General features: G+C 37.2%; 1 pseudogene; it reads left to right on the forward strand.

Moving 5' to 3' along the window:
• Nucleotides 1–1,056: 1,056 nt before the first annotated feature.
• Nucleotides 1,057–2,166, forward strand: LOC103606896 (annotated as a pseudogene).
• The last annotated feature ends 12,210 nt before the right edge of the window (nt 2,167–14,376 follow it).

A 14,376-nucleotide genomic window follows, 5' to 3' on the forward strand; every position in this document is an offset into this window, starting at 1 on the left:
CTTCATGAAATGCACAGATTGGCTGCTTTTCCTAAACTATTACTTTCATTAGGCTCCAACTGTGTTCGAAAGCCCATAATTGTTTCTGATTTTCTATACTCAGGTCAGTCACCAACACTGATAAGAGGTGAGCTAAGTTAGTCTGTGCCATTACAGACTTGCCCGTTCCCGTCCTTCTCTCCTTGATAACAGCTGTCCCCAGCACCCTTTCAGTGCACCCCCATGCCGCCTTCTGCCCTGATCCATGACACTTAAGACTTTAGAGTGCTACTACCTTACCTGGGGGAATTTGCAACCTCCAAGAGTAGTCACTTTCTAACTAGAAAAATTAAGCTACAAGTGGAAGATTTTCAGGTACCAGCCAGCAAGCAGAAGAAAATATGGGGACTATGTGCACCTTCTAGTTTACAAAGTGACATGGTGTGATGCATAAGGCTGATTACTTGATCTCTGTATTTCAGTTTCTGCGTTAGTAAAATGGAGATTATGAAAGATGTTTATAGTTGTTATGAGGTATAAATGACTTAGTATTTGTTAAATGCCTAGGACATAAATACTATGTAAGTGTTTAATCATTAGATAAAAATACGCATCCAGATCTGTCAGTGTGTTAGAATGAGACAATGTGTTAAGTTTGAGTTCAAGGGGATCTATGATAAGATTCCATTCCCTTCCAACCATATATACTTCCCACAATAGCCTCTGCTCTAGGCAGACTAATCCATTAGCTCCCTCCCCCATTTGAAATGCTTACTGAAAATCCATTCTTACATTATGCACTGCCTGCACTTGGATTACTCCTTTATCTCCCCACTACTTCATGAAATTTTATTTAACTTTCAAGTTTTAGATTCAATTTCCTACATAAATCAGTTAGACACATAAATATTGCTCAGTAATTAAGCTGCAAAAGAGCTGATTCAAAATGATATCTTACTTCCCTGTTTGCACTTGGCGGAACTGACCTCCTTCATTCTCACTTCTCTATATAGCGGAGGCCCATGCTAACTGACCACTCAACCTGCTTGTCCTCCTTATTTTACAACTGTGATGAGCATGCCAGCCATGGAATGGCCATCAGTGTACGCCTTTATGTTTGTGGTGGCCAGCCCTCTTCACCATGCTATCTACTCCAAACTGCTCTCAATGCACCAAGCATGCTTCCCTCCAAAAACCGAAATTCACAGGTAGTAAATAATTTATTTCAGTGTATTCCATATAGCCACTCTCTTGCCATAAAAACAGGAAAATACAGAAGTGCATCCTTTCTTGCTTTTTGTCATGCCTTCCAGAAACTTTTGCATTGTCTGTTGATCTTTGACTCATAGCTGCTACCATATTTAACAAATGTGTATTGAGCATCTACTGTGTATGGCCCTGCATAATGAAAGGAGGCAAAAAAGAAAAAAAAAAAGAAAGGGTGGTGGGTGGGTGAATAACAGCTCTTGCCTTCAAAGAGCTTTCCAAAACAAGTCATTCTATATGTTTACAAAGTTTTTCTAGAGTGTGACCAATTTGTCCCTCTCAGAAGCACCACCAAGTGATGATTTGTAGGCCATACCAAGAATGTGCTGAGTATGGCTTTCTCCCCTGATAACTGGCAGTATGTCTCTGGATTCCAGGATGAAACCATCAAGTTATAGAATACTTTGGGCGTATGCAAATACACTGTCCAGGATGACAGCCACTCAGAGTGGATGTCTTGTGTATACATCTTGCCCAACAGCAGTAATGTTATCATTGTCCCCTGTGGCTGGGACAAGCTGGTCAAGGTATAGCATCTGGCTAACTGCAAGATAAAGACCAATCACATTGGCCACACAGGCTATCTGAATACTGTGACTGTCTTTCCAGATGGATCCCTCTGTGCTTCTGGAGACAAGGATGGCCAGGTCTTGCTTGTCAACAAAGGCAAGCATCTTTACACAATCAATGGTGGGGACATCATCAATGCCCTGTGCTTCGGCCCTAACCAGTACTGGCTCTGTGCCTTGCCATGGGCCCCAGCATCAAGGTCTGAGATGTGGAGGGCAAGCTCATCATAGACAAACTGAAGCAAGAGGTCGTCACTACCAACAGCAGGGCAGGGCTACCCAGTGCATCCCTCTGGCCTAATCTGCTGATGGCCAGACTCTGTTTGCTGGCTACATGGACAGTCTGGTCTGAGTGCTGCAGATGGCCATTGGAGCCCCCTAGAAATTATGGTAGAGATTTACAAATTTTAAAAAACTGGCATTATGAATTTTTTAAAAAAATAATTCTATATGTGTTGCAGCAAAATAAAATAAAATAAAATTCCTGACAAGAGATGTTTGAAAAGCTGATGCAAAGAAAATCAAGAGGAATTTAAATTTTTTATGAATCCTTATAATTCTCCCAGGAGCAAGTTTTAAGAATAAATGGAGAAATATTTACCATTTTGCTAAAATTATTCTAATCCTGCTCTTTTTCAATTTGGGCAAAGTTGAGGAGTCCAACTTAAGTCAGTGTTAATGCACTTAAAAGGATGTGAAGAATTAAGAACTCCCATGTGACCCAGATTAGCAATTAGAGCCAGTATTTCCTTAAGGTATGAGAGAGAAAAATCTTGCCTTGCTCTGCACTTTAGCGGGTCTTGATCTAGCTCTCTCAGCTCATGCTCTTCCTCTCAGGAGGAAAAATTTGTGAGGCCAAAGAAACAAGCTCCCCTTTTAGAGGGCATTGCAGGTACCAGGATCCCACATTGCCCACGAATGACACAAGTGAACCACTCAACTCGTGTATGGCAAGGGGCTGCTGTTGATGTGGAGTACAGACAGGGCTTAGCTTTGTGTACCGGGTTGTACCCACGAGTTCACCGAGGCTTCTCATAGCTCAAAATAGAGTCGGGGTGAGAGAGATCAAAGACGGGAGTGGTCAGGGCTAAGAGGTGCAAGCTAGCCTTCTCTAGACCATCACCTTGTGTGGAACTCCCAGAAATATCGTTGTGAAGGTATGTTTTTCAAGGTAGGCGAAAAGAGCATATGTTATTTAACAGATTATTGGGTTGATTTATAACTTCTAAATATTAGACATATCATGTATGGACCTCTGTATTTATTCTTGTCCTGCCTTATAAATATAAGGGATAAGCCTGGATACAGCTGTAGGCACATATGAAGTGGGATTTGGCTCAAACTGTCTTTCCTCAGGAAATTCTTCAAGCCTCTTTCTCCTGATGAGCCTCCCTGCACTCTCCCTTACTTCCTGCACTGTTTCCATCTGTAGACCTGCATCTCTGCCTTACCTCATGGGAGTGCACTAATTGTTTGGACCATTGGTTTGGTCTCTTCACTTGTCTTCCCTTTGAAAGCTGCCTTACTATATATGTTTGTATCTCTGATGTTTAAACCCAGATGCACTCAACCTCCTTGCACAAAAGTCAAGATCAAATAAGATTTGTATAAGAGCTGGTTGCATCCTTATGGGCTAGAAATAGCCAGTTTCCCCATAGCTCAGTTGTTTTCTGTTTGTTATAATGAATAATAAGCCTTTTCTTGGTATGAAAAGAAAGAAAAAAAAAAGAAAAGTCCTCAAAAACAAATCCAACTGTTGATGCTGACATTAGAGGTAAAGAAGTGAAAAGAAAAATTAAATGTATTCAGCCAAAAACTTTTGAAAACATTAAAGTTTTAAATGACAATATTGGTGATGGCTGAGATTTATGGTCTCCACGGTCCATGGCAGATGCAAGGTCCATGTGCTGCACCCTTATGAATATTAGGATCTACCATAAAGTCAGTTCTGTTAGACTCCAGATATCTAAATAGCTTAATAGTTGCTAAAATTTATTCATTGGTTGATTCATTAATTCACTCACTCCACAAATATTTATCCAGCGTCTGTCCAATAGACCAAGTGGTCTATTCCAAAACAAGCCCACCATGCCTGTTCTGCTATACAGATAAGAGTTTCACGTCACAGCTACTGTGGAAAGATGAACTCCCTTTTCTACTCTTCCATGCAACTGAAGCTTCCTCTCAAACACTAACATGGTTTATTTTAACTACTTTTGATGCAAATATTTCTAAAGCACCCTCATTTCCTTAGATTATATTAAATGTTCTTTAATCGCACATAAATTCAATCACTCACTGTGTTTCGATCAATCCTGTGATGTACTCAGACAATTTCAATGTATAGAGAGCAGTCTGTTTGGTTTCTGTATTTTATCTTTACAATTTTTAAATTTACTCTCTTTCATCCTTCCTGTCAATGTGCCTTCCCTGGTAACCCTAGCTCCCTTAATGCATTTCTCACCTTTGTACCAAAAAACCACATTTGGCAATTTTTTTTTTCTAAAATATCAGTGAGTTCTTGACATGTCATCTATGAAAAGTAGCATAATATTTAATACACCAATTTTATGGCATCTTTTTTGACTGACAGAGACCAGTTTTGATTATTTTTTGTTTCATAGTTGCGTTCAGGAGAGAAAAACTTATGGGATGAATAGTTACTAGGTAAATGAGGTATTATTAAAATATGCTATAAAATATGTCACAAGATAACTGGCTAATCCAGAGTTTTTAAAGAGGCAAATTCAATAAAACTAGTTTGATTTACTTGACTGATTATCAGCCAGGTCAATTCACTCAACTGGCTGTGTGCATCCAGTGTTAAGTATTTATTTTTGCTTTCTAAACATTCTCCAACTCAAACTCTGAAATACTTAGGAAAACTGTAAAACAAAAATATTAAATGAGCTAGGAGATCAACTTCCAATATGACAGCATGAGGAACTCTGCTGACTAGCTCCACAGTAAGACTGGTGAAAACTATAAAATAAAATTTTAAAAGCCTCTAGAAATAGTCCTATGGGTAAACAGCAAATGAAAAAGCATCCAGTCAAAAATATCTATGAAAATTTGTTAAGAAAAGTGGGAACCTGTGGTATTTGAACCAAGATGACTTTCTCTTTCCCCTACTCTCAGCTCAGTGAAGTAAAGACTCTACCCCAGATTGGCACCATCAAGAACAAAGGGCTCTCTCTCTTCCCAGTATCCAGTGGGAAGGCTTTTTTCCTGGGAGGGGCAACTTCCCGAGAAAGTGTGGTTGAGAGGTAGGGCTTCCCTTATTTGTGCCAAGCTTCCATTTATGAAATGGAGATTCCACCCTGGGCACAGTTTGCTGAGGACTCTGAGACCCTGATTACTCTTGACCCAGCCTTTGAGGTCATGGCTCCACATCAGGACAGACAAGCTAGGAGCACCTCTTCCATGGGGTTCTTGGCTCTTAGTGGTGGTTTTACTCAGAAAGAAGCTAGCCATTGTCCTCATCCCCAGTCCAGAGCCCTGGCCCAGGAATTTTGCCTTGGGATTGAAACATACTATAAAACAAGTATGTTTTATTGGGGAGTGATGTCAGCAAGATGGCAGCATAGGAAGTCTCAAGCTCCACTCCTCCTCACAAAAAGTTTCATTAGCATTTATCCTCAGAATAAAACATTCTTTTGAAAACCCCAACACTTGGAAATAAGCCTGAGATAACCATGTGGTCTGAAGAGCTGAATAAAATACAAGTTGGAAGGGTAAGAAGAATATTCTCATTCTAACCATACCACACCTTCCCCTCCTTCAAGTCAGCAGAATCCCAGACACAGAGGATTTCCCTGAGCCTACCACTTCTACAGGAAGAAAAAGAGAACTGGAGGCTGTCATCCAGCTTTCCTAGCATACTGAGATGCTTCCCAGGAGGCTTACTTTGGTCTCACTTTAGAAGGAACACTGGGGGAAAGGGCAAACTAGACTACTTAGGGTTAGGTAGAAACACAGAAGTGAGGCATAGGTCATTGCAACCAGTGCACAAATCTTGGTGGTAACCTCAGTGTTTCTGCTAGCTGTGGTGCCCAGTCAGAGATAACAGATAACCTCATAGCCTACCTGCAAAGCTGAGTTGGTCACCTTCAGAAGCATGGTGGGAAATACAACCTAGCTTAAGTCCCTAGACTGCTAGTCTCCCCACCCAGCCTCAGAGCCCACCCAAATGACCCTGCCAAGGAAGGGGGATACCTGCTTCTGCCCATCTCAGAGAAGTGAAAAGGCTAGACTGGCTTGACCCATGAAGTTAAGCAGTGGCTCCATTCAGCCAAAAAGCCTGCTTAATAAACCCACTCAGGAAGACAGACTCCCACCTTCACACATTACAGAGACATGTAAGAGTTGGACCTTCTTCACTGGGAGATCTAACAGCCACTCAACTCAGACAAAACACCACTCCATGGCTCTACCCAGAGAGGGAAGCAATTCTCAATTGTGCATTTATAAGGCACATAGTGTCTGGACCCACCTGTTCTGAGTAGCAACTGTGCCTAACCTTGGAGCCCATCCTACACTCTTGCCAAACTACAGATCTCAAATAACAGAATTGCCTGGCCAGGGAATAAATATATCTTATTACCAGACTGCTCAAAAGCCACTGAAGTATCCAGCAATCAGCTCCACCTGATGGCAGAGCCCATCCAATGGTCTCACTGGACAGTAGAGTACAGCCAGCAACCCCACCCAACATTAGAGCAAAGAGAGTGACCCAACCATCTAGAGAACTCACAACAAGCTCTGCCTGCCTTGGGTCATCACCAGCTGGCCCTTCCAGTATCCCAGGCTAAACTAAATTTGAAGGTTATCCCTGCAAAGAACACTTGTAAAGACCAGAAGAAGGGACTCTCTTCTCAAATGCACAGACAACAAAGCAGGGAAACAAGAATTACAAAGAATCAGAAAATCATGATACTTCTAAAAGAAACTAATAAAGCTCCAGTAATAAACTCCAAAGAAATGTAGATTTAGAAAATGACTGACAAAGAATTTACAATAATAGACATAAAGAAGTTCAGTGAACTACAGCAACATACAGATAGAAAATTTAATGAAATTTGGAAAGCAATACACCAAAAAGCAAGAAGTTTGACAAAGAAATAGAAACAATAAAAAAGAACCAGATAGAAGTCCTAGAGATGAAGTATTACAAATTGAATTGTGCCCCCTGCAAAGTTTAATGTGGTGGAGGCTTGGTCCCCACTGTGAAAGTGTTAAGAGGGTGGTAAATTCTATTGTGGTGGTTGAAAGGTAGTGCCTTGAAGAGGTGAATAGATTGTCAGGACTATGCCATAGTGCATGGATTAATAATGGTGGTCAGGGGCATGGTTCTGAGGACTTAAAAGGAGAGTGCCCAAGGATCTATCCCTCTTTCTCTCTGCTCTGCCATTTTCTGCCATGTGAGACCTCTGCATTGCTGTAAAGTCACCACCAAAGACTCTCACCAAATATTTTCCCTGGACTTCAGACTTCCTGGCCTCTAAAATTGTAAGCAATAATCTTTGCTTTCTTTTAAATTACCCAGTTTCAGGTATCTTGTTATAAGTTACAGAAATAGACTAATTTGTGAAGAATAGTGATTATACTGAAAAAATCAATAGAAAGCTTCAACAACAGTCTCAGTCATTCAGAAGAAAGAATCAGTGAGCTGGAAGACAGAATATTTGAGTTCTTTCAGAGGAGTAAAAAAAATGAATGGAAAAGAATAAAAAAAGCCTATGGGAATGATGGGCATTATCAAAAGACAAAGCATGAGCATAATAGTTGCAGAAGGAGAAGAAAGACAATAAGGGCCAAAAATCATATTTTAGAAAATAATGGCTAAAAATTTCCCTAATCTGAGGATAGATGCCAACACCCAGGTACAGGAAGTGCAGAGGTCTCTAATCAAATTCAATCCAAAGTGGAGTGTACAAAAACATATAGTAAGTCAAAGACAAAGAAAAATTCTCAGAAGGAAGATATAAGAAACATATTACATACAAAGGAGTCTCTATATGACTATCAGTGAATTTATCAGCAGAAAACTAACAGGTCAGTAGAGAGTGGTATGATATATTCAAAGTGTGGAAGGAAAAACTGCCTACCAAGAATGCTTAATCCAGCAACACTGTTTGAAGAAATAAGGGAGAAATAAAATTTTCCCAGACAAACAAAAAGCTAAGGGAGTTCATCACCCCTAGACTTACCTTACAGGAATGGCTAATGGGAGTTCTTTTAACTGAAATGAAAAGACATTAATTAGTAACTTGAAACATAAAAAAGCACAAAACTCAATGGTATAAATAAAACAGGGCCATATTCAGGATATTCTAGGATAATAATGATGGTGTGTGAGGCAATTTTATTCCCAGTATGAGGGTTAGAAGATGAAACTATTAATAATGACTATAACTAAAATAAATTGTTAAAGGATATATTTTACAAAATGATGTTAATTCTACATTAAACATGTAAAATGTGTGTGGGGGGAGGAAGTGTAGAGTTGTTGTATGCAATCACAGTTAAGTTATTATCAGCTTGAAATAGGATAATTATAAGATGTTCTCTGTAAGCCTCATGGTATCCACAACGCAAAACTATTTAGGAGAAACACAAAATAAATATAGAAAGCATATTACTGCACAAAATCATCAAGCCACAAATGAACACAGCGAGAGAGAAAGAATCTGCAAAATATCCAGACAATAACTAACAATACGACAGTAATAAATGCTTACATATCAATAATTACCTTCAATTTAAATTGACTAAATTCTCCAATAAAAAAACATAAAATGACTGAAGGATTAAAAAGACAAGACTGAACTATATTCTGCCCAAAAGACACTCACCTTACTGTTAAGGATGCACATAGAATGAAAATGAAGGAATGGAAAAAGATATTCCATGCAAATTGAAACCAATGAGTGTATGGGTAGCCATACCTATATTACACAAAATAGACTTTAAGTTAAAACTATAAAATGAGACAAAGAGATTATATAATGATAATGAGGTAACTTAATCAAGACAATATAACAATTGTAGATATATATGCACACAACATTGGAACACCTAAATATAAAACAAATATTTAAGTATCTGAAGGGAGAGATAGCTTTCAGTACAATAATAGTAACAGAGATCATACCCCACTTTTTACAATGGACAGATGACCCAGACAGAAAATTAATAAGGAAGCATTAAACTTAAACAATATTTAGACCAAATGGTCCTAACAGACACATACAGAACACTCCATTTAACAGCAATAGAATACACATTCTTCTCAAGTGCATATGGAACATCCTACAGGATAGATCACATTTTAGGGCACAAAACAAACCTCAGCAAATTAAAAAAAGGTTGAAATTATATCAAATATCTTTTCTGACCACATGGTATGAAACAAGAAATCAGTGAAAGGAGGAATTTGGGAATTTCATAAGTACATGGAAGCTAATCAACATGCTCCTGAACAACCAATGAACCAAAAAAGAAATTAAAAGGGAAATTTAAAAATATCTTCAGGCAAACAAAAAGCAAAACACAGCATACTAAATGAGATACAGAAAAAGCAGTTCTAATAGGAAAGTTTGTAGCAACAAACATCTACATAAAAAAAACAGAAAAGAAATATTCCAAATAAATAAATAGCCTAATGTTACACCTCAGGAAACTAGAAAAACATGAACAAGCTAAACTCAGTTAGTAGAAAGAAAAAATAATAAAAATAAGAGCAGAAATAAATGAAATAGACTCTGGAAAAAATATAAAAAATCAACAAAACTAACAGTTTTTTTAAAAGATAAAACAAAATTGACAAGCCTTTAGTTAGACTAAGAAAAAAAGAAAGAATATGCAAATAAATAAAATCAGAAATGAAAGAGGAGGCATTATAATTGATACCACAGAAATACAAAGACTCATAAGAGACCACTATGAATTATCATATGCCAACAAATGGAATAACCTAAAAAAAAATGGATAATTGTCTAGAAGCATATACCCTACCAAGACTAAATCATGAAGAAACAGAAAATGTGAGCAAAAAAGTAATGAGTAAGAAGATTAAAAAAGTAATAAAAAGTCTCCCATCAAATAAAAGCCCAGGACTCAATGGCTTTACTGCTAAATTACACCACACATTTGAGAAAGAACTAACACCAATCCTTCTCAAACTCTTCCAAAAAAATCAAAGAGGAATGAATACTTTCAGATTCTTTTATGAGGCCAGCATTAGAGGAATGAATACTTTCAGACTCTTTTATGAGGCCAGCATTACTCTGATATCAAAGCCAGACAAGAGCATTACAATATAGAAAAGGTAGTCACCAATATTTTTGATAAACATAGATGCAAAAATTCTCAACAAAATACTATCAAATCAAATTCAACAACATATTAAAAGTAAGATTTATCACAGGAATGCAAGGATGGTTCAACACATACAAACCAATAAATGTGATACACCATATTGACATAATAAAGGACAAGAAACAAGTGATCATCTCATTAAATGTAGAAAAAACACTTGATAAAATTCAACATCTTTTTCTGATAAAATCTCTCACCAGATTAAATATAGAAGTAATGTGCCTCCACACAACAAAAGAATGTACCTCAAAACAATGTGAGAAGCTGACAGCTAATAATAAACTCAATAGTGAAAAATTGAAAGTCTTTTCTGTAAGATCTGGTATAAGAACATGATGCCCATTCTCACCAATACTATTCAACATAGTATTGGATGTTCTTGCCAGAGAAATTAGGCAAGAGAAAAAAAATTTAAAGCATCCAAATAGGAAATGAAGAAGTAAAACTATCCCTGTTTCCTGACAACATGGTCTTATATATAGAAAATACAGAAGAATCTGTCAAAAAAAAAAAAAAAAAAAAAAAAAAAAAAAACCTGCTAGAACTAACAAACAAATACAGTAAAGTTGCAGGACATGAAATCAACACATGAAAAATCAAGAAAGTTTCATACACTATCAACAAAATCTCTCTGAAAAACAAATCAAGAGAATGTTCCCATTTACAATAGCTACAAAAAATAAAATACTTAGGAGTAAATTTAAACAAGAAGGTGAAAGACCTATACACTGAAAACTGTAAAACATTGATGAAAGAAATTTAAAAAGACATAAATAAATAAATTAAAAGATATTCCATGTTAGTGAATTCAGAGAATTAAAATTGTTAAAATGCCTATACTACCCAAAGAGATGTAAAGATTCAATGTAATCCCTCTCAAAGCCTCCACTTCTATGCTCAACTGATATTCAAAAGGTGTGCTCAGAGCATCCAGTAGTGTTCTGAACAATTGATGCTAGGACAACTGATTGCCATATACAAAAGAAGGCAGTTGGAGTCTTCATACCGTATACAAAAATTAACTCAAAATGGATCAAAGACCAAAATGAAAGAGCTAAAACTATAAAACTCTTAGAAAACACAGAAGTAAACCTTCCTGACCTTGGATGTTGCTAAGGATTCTTAGATATCATACCAGAAGCACAGCAACTAAAGAAAAATAAAAGATAAATTGGACTTCATAAAAAAAAAATTGTGCACCAAAAGACCCCCAAAAAGTGACACACCATAGAATGAAATAGAATATTTATAAAACATATACCATATAAAGATTTGTATCCCAAATTTTTTCTTAAAAATTCTTACAATTCAATAACAGACAAATGACTGAATTAAAAAATGGGCAGAGGTTCTGAATAGCTATTTCTCCAAGGAAGATCTAAAAATGGCCAACAAGCATATGAAAAGATGCTCAACATCATTAATTATTAGGAAAAGCAACCCAAAACCACAATGAGATTCCACTTTATGCTAATCATCATGGCTAGAATCAGCAGTAAAATAACAACAAATGTGGAGTATACTAACATTTATAAAGCAAATGTATTTCACAGGGCCTAGTTCCAAAGCCCTGTAGTTTCAGGTATAACCTAACTTTTTTAAATTGCATATAGAAATGTTAACCTTACAAAAGACAGGAAACTTTCCCCAGTCTAAAGTCTCTGATATAGATAAAGAATTGTAACACAGCAAAATTGCTGGCTCTCAAGGACAGATGCCCTTGAGAGCAGATTAACCTACCGATTGATATGTTAAGAAAGTTGCTTTATTTTTATGTTAAAATACTGAGGAAACTGCTGTAGGAAAACACAGTATTTGCTAAGAACAAGCTTTTGTTGGTGGATTGACTTAACCTTTTGCAAATTGCATTATGGAATGTCACTTTGTTATTTCACTGATGTTACCAGCTTCTATTGTTAAACTATACTGAACCATAACTCCACCTATGTTCTTTTTCTGTAACTTTCTGGACTGGAGTATAAATACTGACACAGAACACCAGTTCAGGGTTCATTTCCCAAAGGAGGAATACTTCTCTCTTGAGGGTTCTGGGGAGTTAACCCCTTTGGGGTGTCTCACTGCTCAGAAGAAATGGGCTTTGAGTAATCCTATTTGCACCTCCACCACCCTGTGTGAGGCAAATCAACAAACAAAAGCTGGTAAGAATGTGAAGAAAACAGAACCATCTTAGATTGCCAGAGGAAAAGTAGAAACATATAATCACTTTGGAAAAAAAGCCTGGAAGTTACTCCAACAATTAAACAGAGTTGCCAGAAATTCCACTTTTAGGTATATACCCAATAGAAATGAAAATATATTCACACAGAAATTTATACGTGAATGTCAACAGCAGTATTAATTCATAATAGCCAGAATGTGGAAACGACCCAAATATCAATCAACAGACAAATGCATAAACAAAATTTCACATGTCCATACAATGAAATATCATTAAACTGTAAAAAGGAATTAAGTACTAATACATGCTGCAACATAGATGAACCTTGAAAATATGAAAGCTAAGTAATAGAAACCATTCAAAAAATAGCACATATTATAACTTTCTAATCATATGAAAGTCTAGAACAAGGAAATCTATAGGGACAGAAAGTAGAACAGTGCTCTTTTAGTGATGGGGGTGAGTGGGTCTAAGCATTGATAGCTAATAGCACAGGGTTTCTTTATAAGGTGATAAAAATATTCTGAAATTTACTGCGGTGATGGTTGCATATATTTGTGACTATATTAAAATATATTGAATTGTATGTACTATATGAGAAATGATTGACAACCTATAATTTTAAAATACTTGCATTATATAAGAAACCAAATACAAAATAAAAGGCAACTGACCAGAAGAGATATTTTAAAAATTTAACATCAGCCAAAGTTTAATATCATTAATCTATAACTTTTACAAATTAATAGAAAAGATACAATAGAAAAATGAGCAGAGCACTGAAAGAATATTTAACAGAAGAGGAAATCTGAAAAACCATAGTCTTATAAAAAGGTAATCAAGTAATTGTTAAATGCAAACATTAAGTAATGAGACAATTTTACACTTATAAGATTGACAAAAGGCCGGCCCGGTGGCGCACTGGATAGTGCGCCGCTTGGGAAGTGCGGCGGCGCTCCCGNGAAAAATGAGCAGAGCACTGAAAGAATATTTAACAGAAGAGGAAATCTGAAAAACCATAGTCTTATAAAAAGGTAATCAAGTAATTGTTAAATGCAAACATTAAGTAATGAGACAATTTCACACTTATAAGATTGACAAAAGTAAAAGGTCTAAGAGCACCAATATTGGCAATGAGCAGTAATCAGAACTCCCACATTCAGTCTAGTGGACATGCAAGCTGGTACAACCAATTTGGAAAGTCACTTGGCCAAATCTCATATGCTGTGCCCCAGTAATTCCACTCCTAGGTTGTATTCCCTGAGATAAGTCACATGAACTAAAGGAAATAAATATAGAAATTTTCATTGTAGCACTGTTTTTTATTGAAAAAATCTGAAAACAATGCAAATGTTCATGAGCAGGGAATTCATGGTATATTTACTATGGAGCATTGGACAATAGTAAAAATGAGGAAAACGGGGTACATATGCCAGTAGAGATAGATCTTAAAGAACACATTGAGCAAAATGAAGGCAATCACTAAATGATACTAATGGTTTTTAAATAAAATGTGAGAGTTTTCAAAAATAACAGTTCACAAATACATAGTAAAAGCACAAAACCCCATGGGATTGATAAACCCTGAATTCATAATAATCATCATTCCAGGGGAGAACATCAGTGGAATGGGATTGACAAGTTGTTTACAGGGGAAAAATCCTGGAGCAAATGTGTCATAATGTCAGGATTTAGTAGGAAGGCAAGGTAGTATAAGATTGGGATTATGGGGGCCGGCCCAGTGGCGCACTGCTACAGTGCGCCCTTGAGAGCGCGGCGGCGCTCCCGCCGAGGGTTCGGATCCCACATACAGACTGGTTCCCGCTCACTGGCTGAGCGAGGGGCAGGCGCAGCACCAAGGGTTGCGATCCCCTTGCTGGTCCCGGCCCGGTGTGGGTGTGACACTGAGGGTTGCGGTCCGTTGCCGGACACGGAAAAAAGACAAAAAGAAAAAAAAAAAAAAGATTGGGATTATGGGCACAGTTTCCTTTTTTTTTTAGCCGG

This window comes from Galeopterus variegatus, unplaced genomic scaffold, assembly GCF_000696425.1.
Source record: "Galeopterus variegatus unplaced genomic scaffold, G_variegatus-3.0.2 Scaffold6924, whole genome shotgun sequence".
Taxonomy (NCBI): Eukaryota; Metazoa; Chordata; class Mammalia; order Dermoptera; family Cynocephalidae; genus Galeopterus; species Galeopterus variegatus.